At 33.4% G+C, this 17,781-nt stretch overlaps 1 pseudogene; it reads right to left on the bottom strand.

The window, feature by feature from the left end:
* Positions 1-468: 468 nt before the first annotated feature.
* On the bottom strand, positions 469-1,128 carry LOC149166252 (DNA damage-repair/toleration protein DRT102 pseudogene; annotated as a pseudogene).
* Between the last annotated feature and the right edge of the window lie 16,653 nt (positions 1,129-17,781).

Raw genomic sequence — 17,781 nt, 5'->3', positions numbered from 1 at the left:
CGAATCTCAATATGTATACAAATTTCTGAGACATATTCTCCTTCAAAACAATATAAAATAATAGCACAAGCCATGATCTAAAAAAATGACTACGATTTTATGCATTAATGCAAAAGCACAACACACAATATGAGTAATCTCACTTTTGCTAATTGTGCCAGATTTGCAAAAGTATCCCGCTTTTGAAGGGCAGTGGATATCACTTGGACAGTTTTTCAAGGGCGCACACTGCAACAACACCACAACAAAGCTGAGCACGTCTACCTTGGTTGTCGCCCAACCCGTTATTGCAACAATTACCTGAAGCAAAGCCGATTCCATGGGTGGTTATTAAGAGCACCGTGGTGAACCAGAGGAGCAAACATCTTATGGGCTAGCACCACGAGCTTGTCAGCTCAAGCTAACCAATACGACAGAAAAAAAATTGCTCATTGGAATACCAAGTTTTTTTTTTCAACAAAAAACAGCTCATTGCCAACCCAGATCTTGATGGGCCGGCTCGATACTTCCGGCCTTGAATTTGACAATGGCAGGAGTAGGTCTTTCTCGCACGATGCTCATGGATCCCCCGGGCATAATATCCACATCCTGGAAGTTTCTCATTTTTCTTAATGAACAGAGAGCGCAGGAGGATTCGGATTGAGGCTTGTTGTGTTAGGGTATTTTGGGCATTTCCTGCAAGGAATTTTCTAAAAAAAACAAACCAACGATCTCAGGCAGCGATGGATTCCCTTTACTGGCAGGGCAGGGGGACCTTGAAAGGGGTGTCGAGCCAGGCATCGAGTATCTTCTTGCCCTCTTCGGGGGTGGTGTGCATTCCTCCAACTGCTATAACGTTCGAGTTGTTGATCGACCTGTATTTCTGGACATCCTTCATGGAATTGCAGGTGACAGAATCGACACTTGGGAACTTAATGGCAAAAAATGGAGACCCCGATACCGGTTCCGTAGGCTGCCAATCCCTTGATTTCCACTTGGTTTTCACTGTGTTAGGCTTCGCTCACCCTTATACCGACTTCTTCCCTGATATTGGAGTACTTATCGGTGTCGAGATCCTAGGCCTCGATACCCTTTGATCTTAAAAAGTTTGATAAGGGAATCTTTGAGCGCACAGCCCCACATGGCCATTCACCTCTAAGGAATTCATCCCCTGTACCAAACAACTGAACCCATGAAACAGAAGCAAAAAAAGAAACAATCGAATTGAAACTGTGTTTTTCCCACAGCTACATCAACGTTCTCTCCTCTGATAACAATGGTTTTCCTGTACAAGATTACAGACTTTCACTGCGTTGCAAGATCCATCGATCGAGATGGACAAACTAAAAAAATTAAAACAACACAAATACATTATTTTATTTTCCTCAGCTTAGGACGTACCAAGCTTCCTCAGCCCAGGACGGACCAAGCCCAAGAGGGGCCAGGCCCTCAGGGGCTCTGATACCATGTTAAAATTCCATAAATGAAATCTCTATCACATTAATCAAATAAGATATTACATATATACATGAAGTGTTGTCTCAAGATAGGGAAAGTATCTTGGATACACAATCAGTTGGTTGAGAGAATATCTCAACCACACACCAAACTAGGAAATAAAATAAGAACAAACTCTTTACATAGAAAATCACAACTAAGACAAATAGGATTTAATATTCCAACCACACATGTTAAACATTTTTGTTAGAGTAATTTCTTTTATATTTTTATCAATACAAATGTAGATGCTATTGTGATGTGTCAAATGTGGGTGTACAATGCTTATTACATATGTAATCCAAATAATGATATTTACCTCAGTGTCAACTATCTTTAAGAAACTAAACATTTCTTCTTGTTGTCTCTCTATGTTTGGTAAATGATGTAGAATAATCACCTATTAAATGAGGTTAGTTAATAGATCCTTGTGTATTTGACCGTAAGAAAGTACAGTAGGTAAAATAATGATATTTACCTCAATGTCAACTACCTTTAAAAAACTACAACATTTCTTCTTGTTGTCTCTCTATGCTTTGTAAATGATGCAAAATAATCACCTACTAAATGAGGTTAGTTAATAGATCCTTGTGTATTTGACCGTAAGAAAGTACACTGGTAAAATATTTACGTGGTTTGATTTTTTTTTAGTGTTTATCGGAATCCATATATGATATTTAAGAAAATTAAAATGTCTATGTTGATAGACATGTTTATTTTACAATAGAATTTTTAAATTTTTAATTTGATTTTCAATAATTATTAAAGTGGATGGTAAGGATTTAACTTTGATATAATATTCTAAAATATTTTTAATAATATACTTAATCAAAGGATTAGATTTATTTCAGAAGTAGTCATTATCTTCTAATTTTTTTTAATTAAAGTCATTAATTAAGGAAATGTCATATGAACAAGTGTCATATGAATTGACTTATGTTTTTTTTGAACAGTGGTTTTGAAAAGCCATGATATTGGTCCAATGTACCAAACCAAGGTTATAGATTAAGAATCTCCATGATAAAACACTTGAAATAATGCTTACAATAATATATAGGTGACATTAGTATGTTGGCAGCTGAATTTTATTAACATATTTTGTCAATAATAATAGTTGAATGTCATAAGCACTATTTATGTGACTTGTATTTTAGTTTAGATGTACAATAGACAAATTGTTTTTTTAGAAATCTATATACATGGCTGCTGTTTCAATATATTTTTTGATATCAAAACCTATAAATTGTATGGGCTTCACTCTCTCAAGAGGGAAAGCCCATGAAGATGAAATAAATCTTAGGTTCCGTTTTACGTACAAAGATAGTTAGAGTGTCAGCGTGTTTGTTTTAAGATTATTACAGTGTCGATATTGTTTTTCCGTGTCTTACTGGGCATGATTGGAAGGAGGGGCGAGGAATGCCTCACCGTGGCTTCAAAGGGCGCGGGGCAGTGTTGATGCAATTATGGAACTGACCAATCTGGCGGCCTTTTGCAACAGGCTCCAAATTTTCTTAACCTAAGGTTGTGCTCCCACGGCCTCGATTTGACGCTCATGGAAACCATGCACTGTAGGAAGCCTATAGTGGTTATTGAAGCAGTTCTATAGTCAGAGTTTGGCATCATCAATTACGTGTGGCCGTGCTTATACTGGTTTACAGAAACCGATTAGAGAGAAGATTCAGTCGAGTGTACAACCTGTGTTTTCCTAGTTTGTACCATGCTTCCCTTGTCTGCGTATGAAATTTGCTTTATTTAGGGATGGTCGCTTACATCATCTACGTAATGAAAGAAAATTGAAACAGTTGTAATGAAAGTTAAATTGCCACGCTTCAAGGAAAACAACACATGATTCATGTTTTCTTTTCCTAATATTTTGGTTCAATGCCGAGTAGATGCTAGATTCTATACTAATTTTTCCCAGATGCAAGTATATACTGGATTGAGAACTAATGTTTCAACGTAGATATCCGTGCAACATTCGATGCAGGGACTCCATTAATATGTTGTCAATCATGGCATCATCGATCTGCGATTAATTATGAGGATACTTCTTTCTGCGTAGATGAGAGCGAATAGTTTCATGATTATTGGTCTTGTGAGATTTGTTGCTTTATTTCTTAAGTAGTTTTTAATTGTTTTTGTAAAAAGTGTAAATTTGGCACTCAGAAACTCTGAACAATAGTATAAAATCTATGGGTAAGTTCAAGTTATTTAATCATCTTTTTCAGTACAAGATTCATGTATTAGTAACGTCAAGTTACTTAATCATCGTTTGAACAGATTCGGTGTTTTGACCTTCATCCTAGCAATTGAAAGATAGCTAAAAGTGATGGTGGTTGGTAAATAAGATTGTTCATTACTTGACAACTTTTAACATGGATGAGCTGAGTTTGTCAACATTGTTGATCATGCAAGTTGTTAGAAATAGTAATTACTCCCGCGTGTGAAGTTGGCTAAACATAGAGAGTCAGTTAACTGAGTGATTGAGTATTTGAGTGTTGAGTCAAGTAGAATTAAGTGATAGATAACTTTGAGTGTGTGATTGCATGTCAAGATAGTTAACAGAGTGATTGAATGATTGAGTATTTGAGTGTTGAGTCAACTAGAGTTAAATGATAAATGACTTTGAGTATATGATTGCATGTAAAATATTTTAAACAAATAACTATACTCTTCATCGACTTCATTGTAAGAATCATGTTTGTACCTTGTGTTTTGTTACATAGAGCGAGAGAAAACGGATTAGTAACAATCTGCGGATTAGTAACAATCTGTGTGAGGGAAACAAGCATATTTTTCTTCATGGTGGTTAGACATTAACGCATCCCACCGCGGTACACAGGACATTATAACGCATTAACGCTCCGCAGAAAACGTGGTTAGCCATCGTTGGCTTACGTCCTTTTGCATGCACACGAGTCCCTTCGGTTGTTGTAGCAGACTAACTGATAAGACATGCATCGTGAGAGGCGTTAGTGGCAGCGCTGACCATTATGAGCAGCGTTAATCGTGGTGGAATTACACCGATCTGCATGCAAGCGGTTTCCGTGAAGCGTTGATCTCCTGTTCGTATAAAGCGTTAATCGCATGCAGTCCTCACGAAAGGCAAAAGTTTTTAAAATTAAGTCAAGATCATGTTGTTTATATCACGTGGTTTATATACGGATAGGTTTTAAAATATTCCAAAGTATTTTTTTTTAAATGTTACGTGGGCAAGTTATTGAAAATTTAAATGGATATTTTCTTAAAGCGAAGGTTGTTCTTTTTTTCTCTTTATAAAAATTAAAAAAAGGTTTATTTTATTTTGAAAAGGAGATTAGTGATATTTGTTTGGAAAGGAATATTTTTTGGATTTTGAAAATTAGAATTAAAATGTTTTTTTTGAACAAGAGGCTTTAGGGTTTTGTAAGAGCTTATTTGTTTTGTCAAGCTTGACAAATTTTTTTGGGTGAAGATTGTGTTTATCGGGGCATATATTAAAAATTATATTTTCTTTTGGGGTGATATGGAAGACAGCGTTATGCAATCAACAAAGCAGCTATAAGAAAATGAATGACAATAGTGATGGGTCGCAAAGCAAGAATGAAGCATATTAATAACAGAAATCGAAAAGAGGAGGCAAAGATCATTGCCATGGTTAGAGAGGTTCAGGCCGCAACCGGGGAACTGAGAAGTCTAGCATAAGACAAAGAATAAATTGAGAGTGATTGGTGTAGCTTGGATTTTCTACCACCTCCTATGTTTACAGGTAAATATTTTGATCATTGGATTATCAAGATGCTAACTTTTTTTAGAGCTAAAGAGTTAATTGAGTACAATTCTAATAACCCATATGATGAAGTATGTGATGCTTTAGCATTGAATTTTATAAAACAGGCACTAGATAAGTAGTGTTTGTTCAAGGTAGCAAAAGCTACAACTTCCAAGGAAGCATGGAAGTTCTTGGAAGTAGAGTTTGGTGCAAGGGGGAGTGACTTGCAACAACACATTATGTCACAAGCAAATAAGTCAGTCGTAGATCTGGGAGTAGATGAGAAAGACTTTGAAGGGACATCATAGCTTGGAGAATCCCACTCAAAAGTGGATGATGGTTGTCAATACCATAAAATTGAAACCCATTATGCAAGCATGCATATGGATGAAGAAGATGCAACAAAGATTGCAGAGAGAGAAGCAATAGCCTCTGTATGTGAAGCAGAGAAAGATAATATAAATGCTTGTTAGAAAATTATATAATACAGAGCAATGGAACACATAAAATATTGCAGAAATATAAACACAGAAAACACATAAAACAAGAGAGACACAGATATACATGGTTCACCCAGTTTAGGCTACGTCCACGGAGAAACAACCAGTCCTTTTTATATTATCCAACAAAATGAAGAGATACAACCTACAACAGATCCGCTGTAACTCCCTCTTCGCTCTCAATCTCCTCTCTCTTCCTCACTCAGAATATAGATCTACATAGACGAAATACAATTCCCTCATATATAGAGAGAGGTTTCCTTCTAGGGCAAAAAACCCTAAATTAAAAATAACTTCTACCGTAAGATCATCCACCTAATGAATAGCCCAGATTGACTAGAAATTACTAGACTTTTACAAGGCAATTTTACATCTATTTTTAGCTTCAGGGGTGCTGCCCCCAACCCCTGCCGGGGGACTACGGGCCCCCGGACCCCCACGGGGTGGGGGAGTGGGGGGGTGGGACAAGTCCCCCCCCCCCCCCCACACTCCCCCACGTGGATGGGTGTACAATCTTCCTCGGGTATACATCTGGTTGAAACCATTGAATACAGAAGATAATCAGGCTCCACACCCAACAATGCTCAAGGAATTGATTGTAACATGGATGATACGGATGATGGTGAATCCCATTGTGACGAGACACATGTGGATGATGATTGCAAAGTGATATGTGAATTGGTGAATCCAGCCACAGCTGATGGATTTGGTGAAGTTCAAATTGTCAATGAAATTGACAATGAGCACATGCATGCTTCGGATATCCCACAATAGTGTGGATGAAAATTATATTGATGATATGTGTGGTTTCTTTTTTGAAACGGGGATTGATTGTGGCAATATGGCAAGAGCAGTGTTTGATGAAACATTGAAGGTTGAAGTTGTCACTGTAGCAACAAGATATGAAGTAGTTGGAACTGATCATGAAGGAGTTTGTCATCTAGCAACAGTTGATAATCAAGAACATGATAAAGTGATTAAAGAGTTTTGATGAGAATATCCACTAACAACATAATAGTGGAAGACAACCTCCATGCAGTTGAAAATAAGGCATATGTAGAGCAAGAAGCTCTCACTGAAGAGAGTTATATTAAATATGTTTTTAACATTGTTTTTGAATATGCAGGTGTTCAAAATAGCATGGGAGCATAAGTTGAAAGCAAGGTTGTTAATAAATTTGATGTAGATTACAGGGAAAAAATAGCAGTACCTGATGATGAAAGTGAAAAGAATGATATGGATGTTTCTGAAGACAAAGATGAATGCATCGAAACAATTTTCGAACAATGGAGTCAAGAAGAGATAAGATTATGCTATCAAGAAATATGGGAGACAGAAAGTCGGGAATATGAAGCGCAAGAAGAAGAGCAAAGAAGACAATTTGAAGATGCAATATTATGCCATCAATCCATAGTTGAACAAATATTTGAAGAGGTAGGTGTAGAAGACATGATCCAATTATTTTTCAGAACAAGTTCAAAACAAGTCAAAGAAAAATTGCAGCAACAACAAGTGAATAAAGCCTACAACAAGAAAGTTCAATAGAGAATGAAGCAATTTCTAGGTTATAGAATCTGGAAGTAGAGAAAAAGAAAATGCAAAATTGTAAATTTCTTGAGTTATTGTAAGTCTAGCTGAGACATAGACCAGTGGGCATGTTTAAGTGATAATCGAGTCAAGTTAAGTTATGTTGAGTCATACGGTCGTAATTAAGGGGGAGTGTTAGAAATAGTAATTATTCCCGCATGTGGAGTTGGCTAAACATAGAGAGTCAGTTAACTGAGTGATTGAGTGTTTGAGTGTTGAGTTAAGTCGAGTTAAGTGATAGATGACTTTGAGTGTGTGATTGCATGTCAATATATTTTAGGCAAGTAGCTAGTTGGAAAAGGTTAAATACCCTTCACTGGGTTCATTGTAAGAATCATGTTTTGTGTGATCAAGAGAAGAGCAACACCTCGTGTTTTGTGTGAATTCATGCTTTGTCTTCTCCACCTTTCCAACAATTACATGTGGCCCTGCTTATATTGATTTACAGAAACCGGTTAGAGAGAAGATCCAATCGAGTGTACAACCTATGTTTTCCTAGTTTGTACCATGCTTTTCTTGTCTCCACATGAAATTTTCTTTATTTAGGGATGGTCACTTACATCAGCTATGCAATGAAATGAAATTAAAACAGTTGTAATGAAAGTTAAATTGCCACGCTTCAAGGAAAACAACACATGATTCATGTTTTCTTTTCCTAATATTTTGGTTCAATGTCGAGTAGATGCTACATTCTATACTAATTTTTCCCAGATGAAAGTATATACTGGACTGGGAATGGATGTTTCAAAATAGATATCTGTGCAACATTCGATGCGAGGGATCCATTAATATGTTGTCAATCATGGCATCATTGATCTGCGATTAATTATGAGGATACTTCTTTCTTCTTAGATGAGAGCGAATAGTTTCATGATTATTGGTCTTGTGAGATTTGTTGGTTTATTTCCTAAGTAGTTTTTAATTATGTTCATAAAAAGTGTAAAATAAATTATTGAATAGTGTTCCACAATATAAATTAGTGGTTTTTGGCAGTCAGAAATTTTGAACAATGGTATAAAAGCTATGTGTAAGGTAAAGTTATTTATTCATCTTTTGAACACATTTAGTATTTAGACCTCCATCCTAACATTTGAAAGATAGCCAAAAGGGATGGTGGTTGGTAAATAAGATTGTTCATTACTTGACAACTTTTATCATGGAAGCTTTGATGAGCCGAGTTTGTCAACATTGTTGATCATGCAAGTTCTTTAAAGGTTGTGAGAGGTGTTTACCTTTTAAATACTTTAAAAAATGTTCTAAATGGGGTTCATTTGACATAGTGAAGAAAGAGAAGTGTTTTCGAGATTCTAAAGTGGAAAACGTTTTAAATGAGGTTCACCTGACATAGTGAAGAAAGAGAAGTATTTGCGAGATTCCAAAGTGGATATGAGTGTTTATTAATACGAGCATATGTGACTATATGTAATTTACGATTCTTGTATAATCTTTGTAATGATGTAAATTAAGCTAGACATATATGTAACTATATGTAAATTATGATTTTTGTATAATCTTTGTAATGATGTAAATTAAGCGTTAAAGACAGGAATTGGAATAATGCTTACAATAGTATATAGGTAAGATTACTTTGTTGGTTGTCGAGTTTTGTTGAGATATTTTCTCAACAATAGCACTATTTATGTGGCTTGTATTTTGGTTTAGATGGGCAATAAATGAATTCGTTTTTGAGAAATTTGTATACATGGATGCTCTTCCAATTTCTTTCTAAAATGGTGGTAAATCTATATGGTTAGTATGTTTCTTTATATATCTATATGTTTAAGTTATATATTGATTCTTTTGATCATTAATTCTAATTATAATTATTTTAAATAAAGCTATAATTTTCGTATTTTATTTTTTTTAATTTTGGCAACTTCAAATGTATGACCAAGTAAATATGTTGATATTTATTGTGGATTGATGCTCATATGCATTTACTAGTCATTTAATTTATATGGGTGAGCTAGTAATAACAAAAAAATAATTTAAAATTTTGGTAACTTCAAAAATATGACCAAGTAAATATTTTGATATTTTTTATGGATTGAAGACTATATAAATTTACTAGTTATTTAATCTATATGGGTGTGCTAGTAATAACAAAACAAAAATAAAAATGTTTTAATATTTCCCACTATTGTGTAGATAAGCTACTACAATAAGTTGCATTTTGAATGCATTGTTTGAGAAGTCATTAGTTCAAATTTAGAACCAATATGTATTCATCTCAACCAAGGATGTACCAGGTGTAGTGTAGAGAGAGATCATATCTTTTGATGTGCCAACAACTTGGAAAACTTGAAAAAATGTTTGGATCGATTAGTACTTAATTCTTGCTAGATTAGTGGTTGATATGGATTCTCTCTCTATATAGATACATACAATGTCAAATATATCGTATTTATATTTATTTCAATTGCTTTATATAAAAAAACTAATATGATAATGAGATATTTTATTTATAAACTTGTTGAACACAATGATCTTTTTTTTTATTAATACATTTTGAAATATATTATGTAATCTTGCGTATTGAATTTTTTTATTTATGACCTATTTAATTTTTTAATTATTATTGATATTTTAATTGAAATATATTATTTTTATATTTAAAAATTTAACTAATTACACTTATTCCTTTTATTATAATTATTGAAAATTAATGGAACATTTTTACCTATTATTTCTTATGCAAATTTCTTATTACTTTTTATTAGAGATAATTTGATATTTTTATTTAGAGAATGTTTTATTTTTACTTTTAATTACAACAATATTGAAATATTTTACTAATAATTTTATAACGAAAGTGAAAATGAATTTTTTTTAATATTAATTAATTAAAAACCATATTGAAATAATTAAACTAACCAAACATACATATTTATTATTACTTTTTATTAAATCATTTAATATTTTTATTTAAAAAATATTTTAATTTTACTTTAAAAAAGACATATCAACTAAAAAATTGAATATGGACGGGACCAACATCACCATCGTGTGGTAGAATGAGTAGCATGTGCAAGTATGTGCAGAATAACCCTTGTACCATGTGTGGGGTACTCTGTAGTGGTAGCCTTTACATCCAGTGACCAAAAACATAAATAATTTTCTTTTTAACATTAGTAAGATAAACGTGAAAGTGAATTTTTAAAACGAGTTGGTTGGTTCAAACCTAAAATAACCCTTATACCGTGTGCCAACATTGTAAAGTGGTATCGTTGACTACCATTCACCAAAAATACTAATTAAAATGCAAATTGAATTTTAGGATAATGAAATGGAAACAAAAGAAATAGAGTTGAATTATCAAATATCCATAAAAGCAAGAGTTTTCTTGAGTTTTTGCAGTTATAAAAAATTGAAGACTTCTTAACTCAAAATAGATCCAAAATAAACATAAATCTAAGCTAATTTATGTACTAGATAAATCTATTCTATATTATTTAAATCACTATAAATATCAAAGCAAAATCTATAATGGTCGTGGAGACCTCGAATCCGTAAAAATGTAGACTGTTCGTCAAAGTGCAATATTTTCTCATATTTCTTTCACTTTGAAATAATTTGTTATATATATATATATATTTCTTTCACTTTGAAATAATTTGTTATATATACATATATATTTGTATGCGGTAAATTGTATAATCTATATAGGGCGATATATAGTTTTAAGTTTTGTTAATTTGTTATATATACATATATATTTGTATGCGGTAAATTGTATAATCTATATAGGGCGATATATAGTTTTAAGTTTTGTTAATATTTAAAGTGATATGAACTTTTTAAAATAAAAATTAAATAATATCTAAATAAACAAATAATCTCAGTTATTAAAAAAATTGAATATATATATTTAGTTAGTTTTAATTAAAAACATTATAAATTATCAATAATGTTAACTTTAATATGGTCCCTTCATTTATTGTTATTACAATTGCATTTGTTTTTATTACAACTCTATATGTTAAAAATATTTTACTAGTTGTGTGTCACAAATAAAATAGTTTTCTATCCATATGATTTAATATAATTTCATATCAACTTTAAAAAGAAATAAAATAATTATCAACTTTAAAAATATATAAAATAAATAGAAGTAAAATAGAAGAAGTGAATAATATGTTGAAAGGTTATTAAGCAATTCAGAAAAATGTATATTTCATTCAATTATTAATATAAAATTAATATATGATATTTAAAAATATTAGTAACAATAAAAATTTCAATATGATATATTAATAAAATATTTTAATATGCAAAATGAAATAATATTGAGATATACTTTAATTTATTAATAACAAAAAACCATTTTAACATGCACAATATAGTCTATAAATAAAATGTCTGAATGTAAATGTTATGTCAAATATTTTAATATAAAATATGTATGTTATGTCAAATATTTTAATATAAAATATGTATATGTTATATATTGTTTAAAAAAATGATGTACATATCATATAAAGCAATTAGAAAAAATAAGTGTTTATAGCTAAATTGTTTCAAGTCTCAATATTTTACATTTTAAACTTTTTTAATTATATTTTGTTTTGGTCAATTTTCCCGAAAATCCAGCATAAGATTTTTGAGCTTCAAGTTTAAACTATATACTTTAAATAAGATTAAAAATACAATTTGAACAATAAAATAATAATATTATAAATTGTCTCCATACAAAATTTACAAATCTTACCTTTTAAATTTTTTCCACTCAAATAAATTTAAACCCTCTAAATTCATGATATCTATATCCATATTTAAAATAAATAAATCTATACTACTATATTTCATTTCACAACCAAAAATTTCATGATATCTATGTCCATATTCAAAATAAATAAATCTACACTATTCTATTTCATTTTCACAACCAAAAAGACATGCCATACGCTTCAAGTTTAATTAAATTTGAATACTGGTGAGACTGACCAGCACCATAAATTAATGACACCGTTTTACAAGAGTATTTGGTGAAAAATGATGGGAGAGAAACACCAATTAATTGATTAATGGAATTTTTAGAATTGATATTAATGTGTGTGGAAATGAGGTTTAGCGACAAGATCAGATCTCACTCTAACATCTCATTCTCTCTCGTTCGGAAGAGAGAAGATGTCATGTAAAAATAAATATTTATTTTATTTTTACTATACATATTTTGCTAAATTATGGATGAAGGGAAAAGTGATTGAGAAATTTTTATGTTTAAAAGTTTTGTTTTAATTTATTCTAAAAGCTTATGACAAGTCTCGGATTTCACGGGAAAAAAGATATTAAATTTACTACACATATTTGGTAAATCATGGGTTAAGTGAAAAATTATTGAGAAATTTTTACGTTTAAAAGCTTTGTTTTAATTTATTTTAAAAGTCTATGAGAAGTTTTGAAATTTATGGGAAAAATATACTAAATGAAAAAGTTTAACTCGTGAGACAATTAGAAGACAGTTATTCTTCTATCTAGAGATAAAGACAACTATTCTTCTACCTAGAGATAAATAATCCCATTTGGGACAAGGGAGAGAAAACCTATGAGGAGAGAAAACCTGAGGTGACAAAACCTGAGGCAACCTTGAAGACGACCCTAAAGACTTGGTACTTGAAGACCTTGAAGAACCTATGAGAAGAGAAAACCAGAGGTGACCTTGAAGACCTTGAAGACTTGGTACTTGAAGACCTTAAAGACTTGGTACCTACCTGGAGGAGGTTGAAGTGAGGAGAACGAAGTTGTATGCTTATGAACCTGCATCATGAATGTTGTTACTTCATTGTTCCTTGTTGACGGAAAGGAGGATGTTGCAAGTTAGGGTATTCTTGAGCTAGTTAGAGCTAGTGGAATCCCTAGAACAAACTTGTGAATCTCTGATTTCTTTGGATGGACTTGTACACTCTTGATGCCTTTGAACATACCTTGTCACTGTCGAGCACCTGTACTAGGAATGACAAACTGGGTAGGGGGGAGCACCTATACTAGGAGTGACAAACTGGCTAGGGGGGGGTGGCAACTCTACCTAGAGATAAATAATCCCAGTTGGGACAAGGGAGAGAAAACCTATGAGGAGAGAAAACCTGAGGCGACCTTCAAGACGACCTTGAAGACCTTGAAGACTTGGTACTTGAAGACCTTGAAGAATTGGTACCTAGCTGGAGGAGGTTGAAGTGAGGAGAATGAAGTTGTATGCTTATGAACCTGCAACATGAATGTTGCTCCTTCATCGTTCCTTCACCTTCGTTGTTCCTTGTTGAAGGAAAGGAGGATGTTACAAGTTAGGGTAATCTTGAGCTAGTTAGGGCCAATGGAATCCCTAAAACAAACTTGTGAGTCTCTGATTTCTTTGGATGGACTTGTACACTCTTGATGCCTTTGAACAGACCTTGTCACTGTCGAGCACCTGTACTAGGAGTGACAAACTGGCTAGGGGGGAGCACCTGTACTAGGAGTGACAAACTAGCTAGGGGGTGACAACTCTACCTAGAGATAAAGATAGTTATTCCTCTACATAGAGATAAAAATCACAGTTGGGACAAGGGAGAGAAAACCTATGAGGAGAGAAAACCTGAGATGACAAAATCTGAGGTGACCTTGAAGACTTGGTACTTGAAGACCTTGAAGAACCTATGAGGAGAGAAAACCTGAGGCGACCTTGAAGATGACCTTGAAGACCTTGAAGACTTGGTACCTAGTTGGAGGAGGTTGAAGTGAGGAGAATGAAGTTGTATGCTTATGAACCTGCAACATGAATTTTGTTCCTTCGTTGTTCCTTCACCTTCGTTGTTTCTTGTTGAAGGAAAGGAGGATGCTACAAGTTAGGGTATTCTTTAGCTAGTTAGAGCCAGTGGAATCCTTAAAACAAACTTGTGAGTCTCTGATTTCTTTGGATGGACTTGTACACTCTTGATGCCTTTGAACAGACCTTGTCACTGTCGAGCACCTGTACTAGGAGTAACAAATTGGCTAGGGGGGAGCACCCATACTAGGAGTGACAAACTGTCTAGGGGGGAGCACCCATACTAGGAGTGACAAATTGGCTAGGGGGGTGACAACTCTACCTAGAGATAAAGACATTTATTCCTCTACCTAGAGATAAATAATCCCAGTTGGGACAAGGGAGAGAAAACTTGAGGTGACAAAGCCTTAGGGGACCTCAAAGATGACCTTGAAGACTTAGTACTTGAAGACCTTGAAGAACCTATGAGGAGAAAAAACCTGAGGCAACCTTGAAGATGACCTTGAAGACCTTGAATACTTGGTACCTAGTTGGAGGATGTTGAAGTGAGGAGAATGAAGTTGTATGCTTATGAACCTGCAACATGGATGTTGTTCCTTCTTTGTTCCTTCACCTTCGTTGTTCCTTGTTGAAGGAAAGTAGGATGCTACAAGTTAGGGTATTCTTGAGCTGGTTAGACCCAGTGGAATCCCTAAAGAAAACTTGTGAGTCTCTGATTTATTTGGATGGACTTGTACACTCTTGATGCCTTTGAATAGACCTTGTCACTATTGAGCACCTGTACTAGGAGTGACAAACTAGCTGGGGGGAGCACCTGTACTAGGAGAGACAAACTAGCTGGGGGGGTGACAAACTGGATAGGGGGGTGACAAACTGGCTAGGGGGAATTGGACGTGATTTCCATTCTTGTTGGTTAGGAGTGGTATTTCTCCCTTTTGAATTCCATGATAGCTTCAACCCTAACATATAAATATTCTATGTTAATAATGTTTCTCTTAGAATAAATTGTTGTTGTTAATAGTAATATTATGAGAAATTTGCATCAGTAAAGTCTTCATATAAATCTTAATAATAATATGCACACTATAGAAATAGGTTAGTTTTTTCCAAATAGACAAAATTCTAAAGAGGGGGAAAAATAGTCCTTATTTTTGTATGGTACATAAATGTACCTAAGCGTTCGAGAGGTATTAGAAGATCCCAAGGAAATTAGATTTTTCTTACCTCTTCGTTGTTGGTAGAAGGAATAACAACAAATAAAAATGTTTGATAGATTCGAATGTTAGGGTTACCGACATGTAACCTACTAAGCATATATACATATAGTTAATAAACTACATAATGAAGTCAAGCACTAAAACATGCGAACCCCAATAATAAAACTTTGCATGCAAAAGAAATAATCAAATGTAATGATTGGGACCCAGGTTAGCCACAGAAGCCAAGCTGATTTCTAGCATCCTAGTAGGTAGTCATGATTTCGGAATAAGCTCTATAATAACCATTAACTTCATGAAAAACGAAATTATCAACAACGATTGGACGAGACGAGCCATATAGTAACACCATCCATTCTTAACAATATTATGAGCTATATTAATTGTAACAAAAACATTAATAACTAACATTTTGACAATGGAAAATGAAGAAGGGTTTCGTCGAAACCCTAAGTAGTTCCACTATGTAAATAAATAGATAACAGGATTATATTCATATAATAGTGAGCTCATGCTAAAAGTAATTATTACTTAAAATTAGAGACAACAATATCATTTGTACAAGAATATTAACTAAAGAATAATCCTTAAGCGGTATCGTGACATATATCGACAACAGTCTTGTAAACAACCAATAATTTCTTGTTTCAGACTCGAAAATTGAAAATTGACTTCTACAAATTAAGTTTTAAATGGTGAATTTTTTCCCAATGTTAAGCACCCTGAGCTAAAACTATACCATAAAGTCACAATGCCCAGGGGGGTTGGGTCATTTGGTAAGGAAAATATGTATACTATTCAATTAACAGAAAAGAGCATCTGAATCGGGTGCCAGACGAAAACAAAAGTTAGACCTTGTTACCAAATCAATCGAAATAATGTTATAGGAAGAGCCTGTAAAGGAGGAACCCAAATTTAATCATTAAACTCTAGATGTCAAAAACAGGTAGAGAAACGTTGTACCAAAACAAAGTTGGCTAGCACATGAAAGGTATCTGTTAGAATACACATTTAGGTGAGTGTTCAAAAAAACACAGATAAAAAATAGAAGAAAAAAAACCCTAAAATACATTTGTGGCCACTAACTTCTGAGCACTCTAACCTGCAATCAAAGTAACCCTATTGGGACTAATAATAGATAAATTATAAAGAGAAAACATACTCGAGTCACAGTAGTAAGTGTGCAAATGGGAGTCGATCAAATAACTTTAATCTCATGGCAAGAACCTATTGATAGAAACCTTCTGCAAGTGAACCCAGTAAGCGTTAAATTCTGAAGGGTTTTCCTCCTCCTTAGCAGCACCTGAAGAGAAAAAAGAATAACATAAGCCTAGGTTCAAAGACCTGTAATCAAGGGAAATGAGGAGTAACAAGTTCTAAGCTCTTGAACTTGAAGGGCTAAAAAATTAAAACCACTTCTTATTACCTTATTGGTCGTCACCATCATCTGAAAACACAGTAGTCTTGCAAGAATAGAAACTAGGGTTCAATATGTTGGGATGGAACTCCAAAAGTTTCGAAGAGGTGCGAATGGGGTACGAGTACGGTTAGGGAGGGGGTAGTTACACCACATAACTAACCCTAATATCTTTGGACCATCAAACTGCAAATCCTAACAATCTAAGGTCCAAATGATGGCTAGTGCACCGTAGTGAGTACAAAACACGTGTATGCCAGAACCCTCTAGAAATTGAAGGCATGCCATTCAATAGGAATAAGGACCAGTCAAGTGCATGAATAGTAACGAGTTTAATATCTATTCCTCATAACTTAGTATGCTACAAAGGAGAACTCTAATAAATTTTAGTATTAAACTCATGCAAAGGTTTCCGCAATCATATAATTCAATCTCCACAAACAATCCAAGGTTAATACAAAATTATGATATCCAAGGTTGATAGTTAAGACAAGACCAACGTAAGCTAAATGTTGTACCTATACTCATATGACTGACCTTTTAATATGAGGAACTATATATATATATATATATATATATATATATATATATATATTATCGTGCCACTTAGAGAAAGAACATAATGAAGCAATTAATGAATAACCAGTATTACATTAACATATATGCATTTTATGCATCGTGCTCAATAAAATTGAGGTTTGCAAATGGTAGATATAGAACAAACAAAAAAACTTACTACATGTGGATGTTACAACTAGTATAAGAGTTATAGGTTCAACTCTGAGGAATAAGGCCAATCTAGAATTAAAAAGTCTAATAAATTATTATTGATATTGAATAGAATCAAGAGATAACAACAATAGTAAGGGAAGAAGCACCTGCTAGACTTTAAAGGAGGATATTAGATATGTGTGCACTTAAGGAATGAAGTGTAATCTCCTACAACACAATAAATGGAAGTAACTAGTAGTAAAGTAGTTTCTTTATAATACTGATAGATAATAAAACCATGAAAATAAGTAATCTAGCTAAATAATATACTTACAACCAAGAAGAAAGGGGCATGTTATCAAACCTTAATAATTTGAAGT

Source organism: Pinus tabuliformis, chromosome 5_1 (assembly GCF_031772625.1).
Source record: "Pinus tabuliformis cultivar Carrire ecotype Pingquan chromosome 5_1, CPIR1, whole genome shotgun sequence".
In the NCBI taxonomy this organism is placed as follows: Eukaryota; Viridiplantae; Streptophyta; class Pinopsida; order Pinales; family Pinaceae; genus Pinus; species Pinus tabuliformis.
Note: the sequence above shows the minus strand (reverse complement) of the source record. Positions and strands in the feature narration are given on the sequence as shown.